The sequence below is a fragment of the Triturus cristatus genome, chromosome 5_2, assembly GCF_964204655.1.
Source record: "Triturus cristatus chromosome 5_2, aTriCri1.1, whole genome shotgun sequence".
NCBI lineage: Eukaryota > Metazoa > Chordata > Amphibia > Caudata > Salamandridae > Triturus > Triturus cristatus.
Genome location: NC_140588.1, coordinates 390,551,664 through 390,568,891, shown reverse-complemented (window position 1 = coordinate 390,568,891; position 17,228 = coordinate 390,551,664). Strand labels below are relative to the sequence as shown.

General features: G+C 43.6%; 1 long non-coding RNA gene across 1 annotated transcript in view; it reads left to right on the top strand.

Annotated features, from left to right (window-relative positions):
• LOC146823052 (uncharacterized) overlaps positions 1–16,777 on the top strand; it is a 339,929-nt gene extending 323,152 nt beyond the window's left edge. The window contains exon 6 of the long non-coding RNA XR_014962128.1: positions 16,420–16,777. This is a non-coding gene — a long non-coding RNA (uncharacterized LOC146823052). The remainder of the gene's footprint in view (positions 1–16,419) is intronic.
• Positions 16,778–17,228: the final 451 nt, after the last annotated feature.

Genomic DNA, 17,228 nt, shown 5'->3' with positions numbered 1-17,228 from the left:
CACTCATAGAACATGTACAATTAAGACATGAGTAACATAGGTTACAGAAAGATTGCTAGAGCGGATTCTTGACTCACTGAGAACAATGTGCAGGTGGATAAGTGAGTATGTGAGTTTTGACACTATTCTCTTTCAGGTGATATTCCATGTCAGCATTCTCGAAGCGTTGCTGTAGTCACTCGCAAACCTGCGGTCACTGCTGTAATTCCTGCTGACATAGTCTGCAGTCTTGCTTCTGCCGCTTCCTTTAGAGCCAGATGATGTCATTTAAATACACATTTGTCAAAGGCTTGAGACGTTTTATATCAATACAGACACCTTCTCTCCTCATTGTGTAAAAGGGATTGGCGGAAGCGACGAGGTGCCCAGCACAGCCCGCTTAAATAAACATTTAAAAAAAGGCAAAAACAAAAAACACACCTCTCTGCTGCTCTTTTGTCTTCTCCTACCATTGCTCCTCTTGACTCTAAATCACCCCTTTCTCTATTAAGTATTCCTTTCTCCGTCTCTATCTGTCATCTATCTCTATCCATTCTCTCTTTTCCTATTTCTCCCTCTCTGATTCTCTTTCCATCCCCCTCTCTTATGTTCACCTCTTTAACTTACATTTCTATGTCTTATCGGTTTCTTATTTTCTCTGGTTTCATCTTCATTTGTTTTTTCACCATTTTCTCTTACCCTCAACTCTTTCACACTCTTTATTCACACTTGCTCTCTATCTCACCCTCCACTATCTCAATTTTCTCTCCTCATTTTTCCACTCTCAACCCCTCTGTCACACAGCCCTCTCCTTCTTACTTGTCTGTACTACGCTTGTCTCCGTCTCCACCACCTAGGTCCAGCATAGGAAGTTTTTGTCATTCCTACTTGAAGGTACATTTTTCTATACTACCATTTCTAGCAATTGTGCCTCATTTGCTGATTGTACTGGAATTATGAAGCCCTCTGCTTGTAGCAGCCTAGGCATCCACCTGGTACCCTCTTCCCCCCAAAAATGTTGCTCCTCTGATATGCCTCACATCGTCTTCTATTCTCACAGCTACACTCTTGAACTCTCTTATATCGTTAATCTCCTCCCTTTTCTTAATTGCATGAGCCACACACTTTCTCTTCTCAACCCTCAACCTCCCTTTCTCTATCTCACATACGCTCCGCTCTCACTTTTCATTCATACACCCATTTTTCTCCATCATCTGATACCCTCCTTTGTCTATAAGCTTTCCTTTCTTACTACCCTCAAGCTCACCACACACTACCCTTGCTGATAGTCATCTCACTATGGTATCTCAGACACTTCCCTTTCACATCTTTGGTTCACATGTCTTAAAGTGTCACCTTCCCCCCAGACTCTTCTCTCAAAGACCCTCCTTCTGCACCATACGCTCATCTTACCATCCCATTTTTACCACCACCCTCACCTCTCAGGGAAATGCTCCTCACAAACACAAATACCTCATTCAAATCCTTCCTCTCACAAACTCCATCTATTTGCCCTTCTCATACACAACTTTCTTTTCTTCGGGCTTTCTGTTGCTCAAATCATTCTCCAGCTCAGCTCCTTTTTCTCACAAGTACTTGTATGTTTTTTGCTCTCTGTCTTACACAGGGAAACACACTCAAGCACGGCCGGGTTTTTTCTAGTCCCTATCACCAGTTCGAGTGTTGAATGGCCAATAACGCAGGTAAACCAGTGTCCTCTGGTAATCACAGCAACAATGTGGAGGAAATTCCATTTCCCCATATATTTGTCCATGCAATCTGGAGGCTTAACCCCATGTCCTGCAACTGCAAACCTTTAGTTGGTGGAAAAGGAGAGTACATTTAGGTATTTATGTGCTCACAATACTAAAGGTCCAACATTAAATCTTGCGGAAATCCAACGGGATTCTTCAGCAGTAATTTTGTAACAACATCTGGCTAATCTGCTAGACTTTAGTCCAGTACCTTAGTGGGTCTGAAGGTATGTGTTTCTTGTTGTGTGTGTGTGTGGCTGAGTAAGTGTGAGCGGCTGTGTATCTCTAGCTCCATTGATATGTATGTAGGCCCCAGGTTCTATGCCTGCGTGAGGGCATGCGTCTAGAGGTGTCTGACACCCCTCACGCTTGAAACTGCATATACATTTAATATTATAGCTCCTTTTTTTTCACTTTTGCCTTTGTAATAGTAAACATAATTTGTGAGATCCATTCTACTGAATAAACTAACAGAAAAGGGTCAAACAAACGGATCCCCATATTAGCCCTGCAGTGATCTGTTTGGCAGAAAAAGCTTTTGGGAGAAAGCTTGAGATGTTGTCTCTTGTCTGGAACTTCTCTTCTTGTTACAGAGTTCGACCTTTTATTAGAAATACCAACCTTCGTCATTTTTTATGAATAAAATGTGATGGAGTTTTTTTTTGTGCTCTACACATTTCAAAATTCAATCCCTTCCTTCATCAGGAGAATTTTTTATACATTTTTTTACCTTTTCATAAGCAGTACAATACCACAACAAAAAAGGAAACGTATAAGTGTATTTCAAATGCATTGTTATAAAATTGTATAACATGATGGGGAGTCCTATGCATTACACCGTGTAGTAAAGAAGGCCAGGAGCTCCAAGCACAGTGTGAGCCTGGGGAGGGCTGTGAAACGCTGCCAGGGGGCGTTCGTTTTGAAATAGCAGATTGTCTCACTCATTTTAGGTCTCGTATCAAATGGCAAAAGTGTCAAGTAGAGTTCTTCGAGTATCTTCCTTTTTGTCACACTAGGCAGCTGTTTCTGGTTGGTGTGTCTGGGGTATGCAGTCAGGGGTGGTTGCCAAATGTCTCTAGGTCTTGAGCCTGGGGGGAGCATTTAAGGATACAGCTCAGACTGCTTATTACAGCGAACTAGGTCGGCAATACAGTGTTTGAATTTTGATGCTCTGCCTTTGCCCCACCTGCAAGCTACAAATTGTTTAGTTAATAAGAGGGCTAGGGCTACAAATGTCCTTTGTTGTGCTGCTATTTCCCCACACAACTCAGGAGGTCCATCCAGGGGTCCAGCCGCACCTCTCCGTCCACCGTAGCCGGCAATGCGTGGTGACCTCCCTCCAGAACCTCCAGGAACACCAAGGCGGATGGAGAAATCCCATACCAGGCATACCACCTATTGCACAGCAGTCATCCTCTCGCAAAATGAATTTTCATAGTCATACTGAGGTGTAGTAGTGGCGATGCAGAAATGTATAATGTATGATCCTGAGTTGGCTTCCTGAGACTAGGCCCGTCTCTGCAGAGCTAAAGGGTCACATCTCTGAAGCAATTTCACTTCCCAGATCCTCCTCCCAACTCTGTCTGGACGCATTCGGGGTGCCCTCACACCTTCTCCTAGGCTGCCCAATATAGCCTAGTGATTAGATGCTTTGTGGAGGTGGGAGTTAGCAGTGTATCCATGGTGGCAAATATTGAGGGATCAGCTGGAAAATCCAGGAAGGATAGCCTGTAGCCACTATGGAGGTGATAGTACATGAAGGTGTCAATAGGCGTACCGGGGGAGTCGTCCGGGAACTCAGCTATTGATAAAGAGGTGCCTTGTCTGTATAGGCCACCATAGGTGGTCAAGCCCTGCACACGACTCCACGATATCACTAGTAGTTCATGCGTGGTCGGTAGCACGGGATGGTAGATCAGCAGGAGGCCAGGGAAGTATATTAAGTTTCTTCCCAGTTTCTTCCCTAGCCGCTCCCAAGCCCTAATCGTGGATATATGTCTAGTAAATGGGTGTTACAATGAAGGAGAGTGGGGTCAATGGGGACTTGTTGTCTATTTCTACTGCCAGATGGGACAGGAATGGCGCTGAATGATCAATGAAAATCAAAATGCACTTAGGCAAATAAATAGTACAATTCCATATCTGGGGCTTCAACCTCTCTACAATGGAACGACCGTGTAAGTGTCTCCCAATTGAGTCTGGGTTGTTTACTCACCCCTGTCAGGCGGATCAGCTTGGACTAAAGTCTTTCTCAGAAAAAAAATATTTCCAAAAACAGGAGGCTCATATTATGCTTTCTTATCTTGCCTTTATTCAAATAGCAGCCAAGATAAGCACTAAAACTACAGTTCCCAGAGGGCCAAGCAAAACAACTGGCCAATGGGAACACAATAAAACAGAACATCATAACCAATCAGGCTGTAGCAACATGTAAAACGTCTTAACTGACTGCAAACAGTCCTCTTTTCTTGCTGCTCGCTCTGATGTTATATGCATTTATTTGGTTATTTAATGTTCTCAATTGTTCTTTACTGTTCAGTTTATTGAATGTCTCTTATTGACCGAGTTCTTCTTTGTTTTTCTCGCGCTGCTTAGCGCTCAGCTGTTTGCCTCTCTCGCGCGCGTCGACTTCTCAGCCTACCGCGTCGCGCGGTGTCTACCTGCTGTGCTTTGCCCGCAAGTGCGCGCGTCTGCATTTTGACTGTGCTCCCTATTCCCGGTGAATTCTGCTGTTTCCTTCACTCGCGCTTGTTAACGTTTGTGTTTAACGCGTCACGCGGCGGCTGCTTACCGTTCTGTTTCCCCCAGAGCGCGCGTCTCCACTCTGACGGCACTTCTCTCCCGGTGACTTCCCTAATTAACTCCTCCTTTGTGGGAGTGTCTTGTGCTGGTTTCTTCCCAATTTCAGCCTCTGGCCCTTCCGGGTCCTTCAGTTTAACCCTTGCTCTACTTTGGCTCCTCATTTCTTCCCTAATGGAACTTGACAGCTCTTCAGGGTCCGAACTGCATAATGAGGAAGGCGAAGCCTTTAAATCTGACTTAAATGCATTTATTAATACTTCTGTGGAGAATGCTGTGGAAGCATCCATGAAACACTTTTCCAAAGGAATGGAAAACTCTATGCTCAGTCTGTTGTCTAAAGCTCTGGCCCATTCTGCGGGGGATAGCAGAAAGAAAAAATTGGTCCCCTCTGTGTCGTCTAATATCTCCAAAAATGCATCACGCTTGATTAGTGAGGCTCCCTCGCACCAGACTGAGGACTCTGTTCCTCCCAGGCCTCCTGCTAAGGAGGGGTTGTCATCTTCTGCTGACGGCAAAAGAAAATCAAAAGCTAAACATGTTGGGTTACCTAAAAAATTGGTGATTTCCACAATTATGGACACAGACGATGATATGGGTCACGCAGATGACGATTTGTTTGATGTTTTTTACGTCTCAGACCCTCTTTCCCCCCCTTCTAAGAAGCTCAAATCCGACTCCTTTGCATTTACTCCAGTTTTGGATTCTGATGGAGTTCCCATGTTTGATCCTTCCACTATCCGTCATCCCAACTCTACCGAGTGGTTCCCAGCTTCGCATGTTGGTGATTATATTTCAGCCAGACTTCGGCTTCCCCTCGACAAGTCAGCCCGTTCTAGATTAAAATCCGAATGTCCCAAACCTTCTTTACCTTCCAACATTACAGTTGCTCCTTCCATTGACCAACCTCTCCTTACCTTTTTCTCAAAATTTGGCAAGGACCCCCGCAAAGGGGTCCACAAAGCTTGGTCCACCTGCCAGGACGAGCTTTTAGATATAGTGGGCCCTTTGGCTCGCATTTTTGACCTTGCAGAAACTGCTCGCTTGGAGGGTCGAGATTTGAATGCTGAGGATATTTCCTTGTGGATCCAACGAGCCTTCTGTATTTTAGGCAATGCCATGCGGCTATCACTCACGAACGCCATAAAGGACTTCTTATCAAACTTGATCCTAAACTGGCTAATTTGGCTCCTCTAGATCCCGGCATCAAGGCAGATGGACTTCTGTTTGGGGATTCCTTGGTCAAGGACCTCAGTAAATTTGTCACTACCTTCGCCTCATTGGATAGGGCTCAACAGTCTATTAAAAAATTATTTTCCCCTCGGGTTTTTGGGAGGGCCGGCAGAGGCAGAAGTCGCTCCTCCGGCCACTCCTATCCAAATCAAGGCTCCAGAGGCTCCTTCAACACAGGCTACCAAGAGTACAAACCACAGTTATACCCTCGGCGAGGTCGTGGATACAGAGGTAGAGGACAGAAAAATTTCCGACACAACAGCAACTAACAAGATAGGTCTCCCCCCAGTGGGGGGTCGTTTAAAACTCTTTGTCCAAAAATGGCGCTCTCTCACCGCAGATCCCTGGGTTCTAAACTCCGTCCAAGGTTATCTTATAGAGTTTTACGCACCACCTTCCCAAACTACTTTGCCTTCTCCTCTAGTTTTTTCGGCAGACATGTCTCATCTCAATTCCGTGGAGATTCAAAACCTTCTCCAAAAACAGGCCATTCTAATCGCCCCTCTAGATCCGTCGGGGTTTCTCAGTTCCATTTTCCTTGTCCAAAAGAAAAACAAGAAATTGGGTCCTGTTATAAACCTTAAGTGGTTCAATCAGTACGTGGTGTATCGCCACTTCAAAATGGAAACTGTAATTCATTTACGGGACACTCCTTGCCCAAACGACTGGATGGTCAGGTTAGACTTGCAAGATGCTTATCTTACCGTTCCTATTCACCCTTCTCACACCAAATTTCTTCAATTCCAATGGTTAGGCGTCACCTACTGTTTTGCTCCCTTCCGTTCGGCCTTTCGTCAGCACCGTGGTGCTTTACAAAAATCTTGAAACCAGTTGTGTCTTACCTACGGTCCCTCGGGATCAGACTTATCATTTACCTAGATGACATTCTGCTCATGAACACCGACAAGCAGATTCTCTTGTCAGACTTGACCACCACTCGATCTCACCTTCTGGATCTGGGTTTCCTTCTCAATATCGAAAAGTCTATGCTCATTTTCTTCTCAGAGTATTGAATTTCTGGGTTTTCTCGTGGACTCTTCCACGGCGTCTCTTCTGCTCCCACAGTCGAAAGTCTCGACCATAAAGTCAGAGATCTCTCATGTCCTTCAAACCTCTCTGGTCTCCCTCAGATCTCTTGCGTGGATCGTCGGCCTCCTCTCTGCTTCCATCCAGGTTATCTTTCCAGGGCCTCTTCATTTTCACGTCCTTCACCTTCTAAAGATTCGGCACCTCCGCCAAGGTCTGGCTTATTCCGACGTCATCATTGTAGATCAGGAGTCTTGCGTCGATAGATCATTTAGATGCTTGGAACGGGCAAACTATATTGCTTCAGCCCCAGATCTTGTATTAGAATCCGATGCAAGCCTATCGGGTTGGGGCACCCGTTGTGGACCAATATCAACTGGTGGTACATGGTCTCGCGAGGATTCGAAATTGCACATCAATTGTTTAGAGATACTGGCAGGTTCCTTTGCAATCCAAAGCCTCACGAAAAACAAAGTACACTGTTCCATTTTCCTTTGCATGGACAATGTTTCTGCGGTCCGCTACATAAACCATCTAGTTGGCACCAAGTCCAAATCTCTAGCAGAACTAGCAAAGAGCCTTTGGGAGTATTGCCTTTCAAAAAACTTTCCTTCAAAGCAGAGTATCTTCCTGGAGATCTCAACTCCATAGCAGATTGGCATTCTTGCTATCTTCGAGACTCCAGCGATTGGAAGCTTCTCCCATCCGTTTTCTGATCCTTTCTCAAAAATCGGGCCCTTTTCATATCGATCTTTTTGCTTCTCGCCTCAACGCCCAATTACCTCGTTTCTTCAGTTGGCGTCCAAACCCTCTGGCATTAGCTACGGATGTGTTTCTCCAGGACTGGTCCCTTCATCTCAATTATGCCTTTCCTCCTTTCCTTATGATCAAGAGGGTTCTTTCTCAGGTTCGCCGCAAATGGACCTCCCTGGTCAAAGTAGTTCCTTTTTGGCAATCACAGATTTGGTTCCCGTCTCTTCTGGAGATGACGGTGGACTTTCCAGTTCTTCTCCCAGTCTGCAATGATCTGCTCCTGAACCCCTTAGGCCTTCCTCACAATCTCGTCCTGGACAAATCCTTGGTTCTGTCCACTTGGAAGATCTCCAGTCTGTCCCTCCTGACCTCCTCATTTCGCAAGAAGCTTCTCTCTTTATCAGTAAAGCCTGGGCCCCAGGCACCTCCAAAGCCTACAAGTCTGCTTGGTCTTTATGGTCAAGCTGGTGTCTGGAAAGACTTATTAATCCCTTTTCAGCCCCTCTAAATGTTGTGGTCAATTTCTTAGCTTCTGAAGCCAGTGCAGGTAAGTCCTATAGAACAGTCAATTTATATAGATCAGCCATTTCCCTCAATCATTGTCCTATTGATGGCAAGCCTGTTGGAGTTCATCCCCTCATTTGCCACCTTCTACGAGGAGTTTGTTTTTCCAAACCTCCGTTGGCTAAGTATTCTAAATTATGGGATGTTAATTTGGTCCTTAAGTTATTTTCTGATTGGCCTGACAATTCCACTCTTTCTCTGAAAATGCTCTCTGCCAAACTTACCATGTTACTTTGTCCTGTTTCCATTAAACGTGTTTCAGATGTTAAGGCTTTGGATATTTCCTCTCGCCAGTTTTCCCCGACTGGTGTATTGTTCCACGTTCATAAACGTACTAAAACAAATTTGAATACTGTGTTTTACCCTTATTTCCCTTCACATCCTAAACTATGTGTAGGTCAATGCCCTAAGGTTTATGAACAAAGAACCTCTGATCTCAGGACGTCCTCTCATTCCCAACTTCTCATTTCTTTCCGCAAACCCATCTTCCTGTTTCCTCTGCTACCCTGGCCCGTTGGGTTCGGTGGGTCATGTCCCTTGCGGGCATTGACACCCGTTTTTGTGGCCCATTCCACCAGGGGAACCGTGGCCTCCAAAGCTTTTAGGGCAGGCCATTCTGAGATCTGCGGATAGGTCTAATGATAATGTTTTCTGTAGGTTTTATTGCAAGCCAGTTGATTCTGCTGTTTCTTTAGTTATTGATATGCTTTCAACAAGCATAATATGAGCTTCCGGTCTTGCCATAAAATGTAGATTTTCCTAGTAACTTATGACGGAAAGTCTTAATTTTTATTAAAGACACAGAGGCGAGTATTTTCCCGCCTCAACACTTCTAATCTGTGTGTCTCCCTCCCTACAGCGACTCCAGTTTTGCCTCCTGCATCTTCGTGATGGGACTAATAATCTGCAAGAGCGTTCTTCCTCTCTTCATGACACCTCTTCTTCCGGTTCGGCTTCCTCCACTGTGATTCCTGCGGTTCGACTATCCTGGTTGGATGTTGGTCAATAGTTTTGTTCCTGGACTCTAGCTTTTTGTATTGTTTTATCAATCGTTCCACTATTTATTGACTATCTGAGCTGCTCGCCAGCGAAAAGAGGACTGTTCGCAGTCAGTTATGACATTTTACATGTTACTACAGCCTGATTGGTTATGATGTTCTGTTTTATTGTGTTCCCATTGGCCAGTTGTTTTGCTTTACCCTCTGGGAACTGTAGTTTTAGCGCTTATCTTGGCTGCTATTTGAATAAAGGCAAGATAAGAAAGCATAATACTCGCCTCTGTGTCTTTAATAAAATTAAGACTTTCTGTCATAAGTTACTAGGAAAATCTACATTACTCAAAAAGCAATCCAATATCCGTTCTTATCCACATTTTAAAATAAATACAGACAGGAAAATGAATGTTTTCTGTCTGTATTTATCTGTAAGAATCAGTAAAAACGGAAAAACAGGGAGCCTTACTTATAATTAGATTGCTTCTTAAAACAGCTAATTTCTATCCCTGCTTTGAAAAATCTAAAAACGCATCCCCACCTTTTCCAGTCAGCCCTCTCTAAAATCGGCACATGAGTTACATTTCATGAAATCTGCCAGGACAGTTGGTGAAAAACCAAGACTGTCCCTGCATCCTGGTTTTGCAGCAGTACTGCAATGTCATCCCCCAGTAACAAAATCAGTAGGGTAGCAAATTCCACACAGAACGCACTTTCGTTTCCAGCCTCCCTGTATTTTTAAATGTGGTAGTATCGTTTTAAAAGCACAATGTGCAGAGTTCTTTCTATATCAAGCCCTTTTCAGTGACAATAAAAGTGTCAAGATATCTCTGGTGATGAATCCTCCTGCTGGAGTGAGCTGAAGTGTGGTCTAGTGGCGGTTTAGACTCACTTAAAGCAGCGCAGATGGTTAATATACCTGCTGTGAAGAATGTGTATAATGCAGAACACATAAGTGTATTTTATGTGTATAGCTCTGTGTGTTACTGCTTTTGTCACAAAGATCCTTTTATTACTGTGCAGAGTTTATAAGTTACAATGGTAATCTAACACAGTGAGCTATGGACTGCCATAAAACAGCTGCATGCAAACTGCATGGTACAGGTTAGAAAGTTATGTTTTTTCCAGTCTTTCATTATCCTAATGTTGCTAAAAAGGGTTTGTTTGAGTAGAAATAGATTCTTGTTAATACATGTTACCAGGGGCGGTTGGTGCATGTGGGCAAAAGGGGCGGTGCCCTGCAACACAGAAAAGGAGGAGAGAAAGAGGAGAAGGATAAAACTCACAAGCTGCCCAGTGAAAGGACTGGCTGCTTCATCAGGCGCAAGATGTTTTTTTTTTTTGTAACAGGGTATGCAACTGCACCTGTGCCGAGCGAGATTTTCACTCGCCCTGAGGCACAAGTGAGAGTGCTGGCGTCATTGCAGAGGTGTGGCCTCTTGTTAGGGCAGTGGTTTGATCGGCGCTAGGGCGATATGTTTGTGGCCCTGGGCGTGGCCAACTCTGTGCCATTGGTTTCAATTGTTGGGGGCAGGACAGACAATCACATTCTTTCTGCTCACTGTTGGTTGGACTTTGTGAGGGGCTGGGGAAGTCCAGGAAGGAGACTGACTCACTGGCTCCTCCCCAGCCCTTCCTAACATACAATCAGCATTAAGTAGACGCTCAAAAGAAGAAATAATGAGTACTCTCTTCTTCAGTGAGTATCTCGCTGCCGCATGTGAAGTGCACCTAGAGGGTCCCTCTCTCATGTAGTGCCCCCATCTTGGCTGCAAGGCCTACTACTGTACGCTAGCTCTTTGCACAAAGCTAGTAATGCAAGCAGTATGTAGCGTGAGCGAGCGTGAAAGCAGTTTTAATGAGCCTACCTTCAGTTTTTAGGGAGGACCTGGACTCTTTCACTTTCACATTTCTTGTGAGCCGCAGTAAAAAGAACACATTTTGAAGGCCCGGATGAGGTGGTGAGCCCAGTAATGACAGAAGGTACCATTTTATTACTCCCCTTTTTGTGTTTCGACATTGAAGCTGGCTTAAATGGGCACAGAAATTTCTTACAGCAGAAGTCTTTTATATTAATACTTCTAGAATGAAATGTCTCTCGATGGAGCGGCATCTTGGCAGTTTACTTGACACAGAATGGAAGTTAAGGTGCAACAGGGTGCTGTCTGTGGAACGCACAAGACAGTAGTAGCCAATCCCAAAGATCATAGTCATTCAATTACCCAATCCAATCCAACAAACTTTATTTCGGTCAGTGAGACCATAAAAGGTAGATGGTAAAAACAGTTACGATAAAAGACATAACATAAACCAATAGATTACAGATAAGGTAAAAACACAAGTTGCATTTTTAGCAGCATTAGAGTACATCACAGTGGTCACAGGGTGGGAGATTCGTGTGATTCAGAGATTTATCTTGTCCTCAACCAACTATCATGTCAAATACCCTGTGAAAGGTCACAACAGTCAAAAATATACACATGCCATTTTGCTGTAATAAGATTTCAGTTCATCATTATTCTTGATTGTTAAGAAATGGAAGGGGTTAAAAGTAAGTTAAAAGGTTAAAATGTACCAATGTATGCACTATGGGAGTTTTGCAATTGCGGTGGCGAATTTATCAGCACTGTACGACTACACAACATTGAGTTAAAAAATCGGAATACGGCAAAAACAATGGGTGGGTGAGTATCATATTTCATGATTCTAAATGCCTCCATACAGTGCATAAACCCCAAATTCCTGCAAAGTGGGACGAGCCAGCGCTGTCTGGGTATTTTACAGCCTGATCAAAAGAAAAAAACATGAAGCTCTGACTCATCGGCACAATTGCATCCAAGGGGAGTAGCTTTTAGCCATTTGTTGGTGAAGGCACAGAGCGGCAAGGTCCCTATTCTGAACTGGATATATAATTTCTTTGCCATGGTGGGTTGGATATCATCCAGAAAGGGCCATTTACAAATTACCAAGGTCCCTTCCTGATTGTGGAGGAGTGAGCTAAAGAATGATGATGGATTAAACCCAGATCAGTTGACTGGTGGTGAGTGCTTGCAATGTTCAACACTCCGTCCATCATCCCCTTTGGCTTTGCTTTGTTCGCCCTCAGTTGACAGGGTATGCCCAGACGTGGGTCCCTTGCTCACTTTGCCACTGGATTCAAGCTAGCCTGGCTGATGACGGCTGATTAGCCAGAAACCGGTCCCAGGATGCTTGTTTCCAGTCCAGTGAAGACATGGCTTGGCAGTTTGGGCTGGACTGTTCCCATGAGGCACAGGGTCAGACTGATTTGCGTATGGCCATGTCTGAACTGGGGTGGCGGAGTGAGCTAAATAATGATTATGGATTAAACCCAGATCAGTTGAGTGCTTGCAATGTTCAACACTCAGTCCATCATCCCCTTTGGTTTTGTTTTGTTCGTCCCCATAATATCAAAGCACGAGTCTCCAGCATTGCAGCTGAGTTTAGCTTGTTATGTCTAGGTGCTAGGGACTGACCAGAACAGAATAACAAGGGGCATTGTTTATCGACGTTGTACAACGTGTTCAGACTAAACTCCAAGAACGCAGCAGAAAACGTGAAAAGCAGACATTTCTCATGTGAAAGGCATAAACAGAGGCAATGTGTTGGTTCTGAAGATAATGCATCGAATAGCAAATACAATGCGTCGGTTCTGCTGGAGATTCACCATGGAGTAGATGCATCGGTACTGCTGTATACACAGATAGGCTAGCAGAGCACCTTCAGCCCCTCTTCCTAAGGTCCAGCACTTGAGTGGCACCACTTGGCAGGGTAGTACTCACCGATGGCAGAGTCCAGGTGCTGGGTCCAAGGTTATTGGAGCCTTCTGTCCCTGAGGCCAGCCAATTGGCCTTTGCAGTCACTATGGGGTCCTGGGTTCAACAGATGCAGGTCCAGTCCTTCTTACCCAGGGAAGAGGGCAGCAGGTCAGCACAGAAGCGCAGCAGTTCCTTTAGAGCAGCAGTCCAACAGAGTGGCAGTCCTTTCAGCAACACAACAGTCCTTTTTCATGGAAGAGTACCCACAGGTCAAGAGGTACACTAAAGAGGTAGTGTGTGTGTGGTTCAATAACTATACATGATGCCTTCCTCCTGGAAGGTGGGAGAAGCTTTCAGAAGTTTCCCTTTGAAGTCCCCTGGCATCCTGCCTTCCCCCCTCTGTCTCCAGGGTAACTACAGGGGGTATGCAGCCCTTTGTGTAGAGGCAGGACATAGCCTATTCAAGTGTAAGTAGGGCTATGCACAGTTTCACCCTTCCATCTTGCGAGTGATAACACATCCAGGCAAACCTAAGGCACATCTAAGCCCTTTATCATGTGTGGCTGTATAGGAGAAATATACATAGCCCAACTGTCAGGTTCACCCAGTCATGTGGCCCAGGGACAGCCTTTAGACACTAAATGGCTAAGGCAGGAAAATGCAAAAGTGTAATTTAAAATCTGACTTTACCATAATAGAGGATTTTTCATTGCAATTCCAAAGACACCAAACATGAACTGGTTAAATGCTCTCATCTGGAAATTCCATCGTATTATATGTAGTAAGATAACTCCAATGTTATCCTATGGGAGAGGTAGGTCTTGCAGCAGTGAAAAAAATGAATTTAAGAGTTTTTCACTCCCAGGACATGTAAAACTTAAAGTCCCACTTTTTAAATACACTGCACCATGCCCCATGAGCTGTTTAGGGCCGACCCTAGGGGGGACTTATATGTATTAAAAAGGAAAATTTGGGCCTGGAAAAAGGTGTATTTTACCAGGCCAAAGTGGCAGTTTAAACCTGCACACACAGGCTGCAATGGCAGGCCTTAGACATGTTTAAAGGAGCTACTTAAGTGAGTGGCACAACCATTGCTGCAGGCCAACTAGTAGCGTTTAATTTACAGGCCCTGGGTACATGTAGTACAACTTTACCAGGTACTTATAAGTAAATTAAATATGCTAATTGGGGATAAGCCAATGATGTCATGGTTTGAGGAGAGAGCATATGCACTTTAGCACTGGTTACCAGTGGTAAAGTTCTCAGAGTCCTAAGGCCAGCAAAAACAAGATCAGCAAAAATGGAGGAGGAAGGCAAAAAGTTTGAGGGAAGACCACCCTAAGGTCTAAAAGATCCGAACCTAACTAATTATGGAACAGTGATTAAAAGCACAATTGAAGGTACCAGAACATCCATATCCTGCTCCCACAGCCCAAGGCCAATCCTGTGGCAGCATTTGCAGGAACCAGTGACCACCCCAAATTCCCATTCTCGCACATCAGGTACACATCTGCTTGTCCTTGAGAGTTACATCTTCCTAATACGCCGGGTACAGGAGTCTCCTTTCACCATCATCCCTTCACGTCTGCTGCCATCTTTCTCTTCCCAGGCCTCACTATCAGTCTAATACATAAAAATAAACCTTTCTCTAGCTAACAATGAACCCAATAGCACATCTGCAGAAGAAAGGGAAACAGCATACTGACAAACTTAAAAGTGTGAAATACTCTTCTAAGTTAATTCGAGAATCAATATGGAAGCACATTACAGTATTTTAACCCTTAGCAATTAATGATTATTATTAAAGTATAAGTATATTCATTAAATAGGATTACTTTGATTACCATTCCAGGGGTGTGCAAATGTTTTAAAAATCCAGTTGGCCAAGGAACAAACTGCAACTGAAATCTACTTGTCCTGTAATGAAGTCCAGTTGTCCATGTATTCCCAAATTCAATTACAGGGGCCTGGATCATACAGGTTGCTGCGTACTTTTGTTTCATTGAAAGTGCCAAACAAAATGAATGCTCTACAATAAGCAGGCTGAGATAAACATCTTCCTTTTACTGAAAAGATATAGCTGTGGTGAGTAGACCCCAAGGTGGGCGTGCGTGCCACATTGGTGCATTTTAGGAGTAAGATTTTTTTTTCACTTAGCATACCCAATTATCCTACTGGTATATAGTATAGTTATTCCTATTAATGCATGCACTACTTAGAGGGACCTTTTAGGTCGAGCATTCAAGACCTCTTGTCTATACTTTAGTATATACTTATTTGTGTATGTACTTTGTGGGCTCTGGAGATCAGCCCTAGGACTAGTCTGCTTCTGCTTATGGACTTTTTTTCTGGTCAACTGCCTCCATTTTACTGTCTTGATAGAAAACAACCAGTAGAGGTCAGTAAAATACCAGAATTGCTTTCTGCTTGTTAAACTGCCTCTATTCAACTGTCTAGATAGAAAACGACCAGCAGAGGTCAGTAAAATACCAGAACCACTTTAGCATTCTCTAGATTCCAGTCCATAGAAATTGTCTTCCACGAGCACCCGTAGACAATAACATTTTTTTCAAATCTTGTATTTTCAGTGATATGACCACCGAAGGCACTGATTTTATATTAAAAACAGAGCTTTGGACTATACCATTTCCTGCTGGAAGGCAATATTTCTCTCCATGTGTTCCCATACTTGGCGTGTCACGCAGTTTGGCGCTTACTTTCCCTCCATGTTAAAGAACAGTAGATGTTTCAGCACCCAGGCTAATGTGCTGCACAGCTAAATACATATAAGATCCCAAAGGTGAGACCGATTGCATTGCAAATGCTTGTTTTATTAGAATTTGATACTCGTGAGATCTAGGTTACACATAGACCATTGCAATGGGTGCATGAACCCACTGATCTATAACTGTGATTGCAACCTGTAATGGATAAAGTACACAAATCTCTGCTGTGCTGCTCATTCTTACTGGAATTACAGTATGCAAGCCTATGGGCATCCATTTTTATTTTTTACATATTTGCAGTCTTTTATTGCACAGACCAGACCCCCATGGGTATCAGATAACTAATATCTACAGTAGGTGCAGAAACCCACGGGTTTGTGACAGTAATTAATTATTGAGACCTGCAATCTTAATGGGTATCTCTGGAGTAGTTTCTTAACCTCAAATGTGTCAAAAATTGGAACTGGTGAACTGCAGATTACAGATGTAATTCTGCAACATGCACTTTCCATGTGGCATCTCAGTCACATAATAGCCTATAACTTAGAAAGCTTATTTACAATTCTGTAAATTTTAAATATGTCAGTTTTTTCCTTTGTCTCTTTGTTGTGCTAGGCCAGTAGGGTTATCAAAAAGCACACTACCTCGTACCATATTTCTTCATGCTAGACTGTAGAGACCCCCAGCCTCTCAATTTTCATAGGCGGAAACCATAGAGAACTACCATTTTTTAAACAGTTTGCAAAACGCCTCTGTCTCATTTCCTACACCTGCTGTCTCTTTTCATTTCTTTCTTCTTGTTCTTTTTTATTTTTAGAGACCTCTGTAATGCACACCGAGAACAAGTCACCGGGGATAACATATTGGTCTGTTATCCAACTAATGTAATCAAAGGATTGAAGACTGCGATTCCCACAATACACTGCGTTACTAAATGAAAATTCAAGACTGGAAATGGAATCCACAAGGAACAATTGGCAACGCTATACAGAACAAAACGTGCATAGTAAACTCTGAGAGGAGACAAATTTAAGCAAAACACCATTGCCTGCTAGTACCTTACCAGAAAGTATAAGAGCCTGTGCATGCTACCGACTGATAACAATTTACAGATTGCAATTCAACAAGAAGCACCTCGCATAAATAAAATATAATTTAAAGATTAGCCCAAAAGATTGCCCTTGTCCAAATCCTAGCAGATTTAGCAGGATACAACCCTGCCTGACCGGACACCTTTCACTAAACGAAAACATCAAGGGGCATATTATTAAGACAGGCGATAAAATTATCGCCGTTTTAGCGGCATAAAATTGCCGCTAAAATGGCGATAATGGGCTTGATACTATGCTCTATGGAATTCCAATTGAAGCCCATGTTAGATGTGAAGGACATCTAACCTGGGCTTCTATTGGAATTCCATAGAGCATATTATCAAGCCCATTATCGCCGTTTTAGCAGCAGTTTTCTGCCGCTAAAAAGGCGATAATTATATTGCCTGTCTTGATAATATGCCCCACAGTTGTTAAAACTGTTTGCTCTCTGGACAAACATAAATAACCATGATGTAACTGTGGTGGCATTGAACTGGCAGAGTATTGTGTGAACATAAGTGGCAACATATTTAAG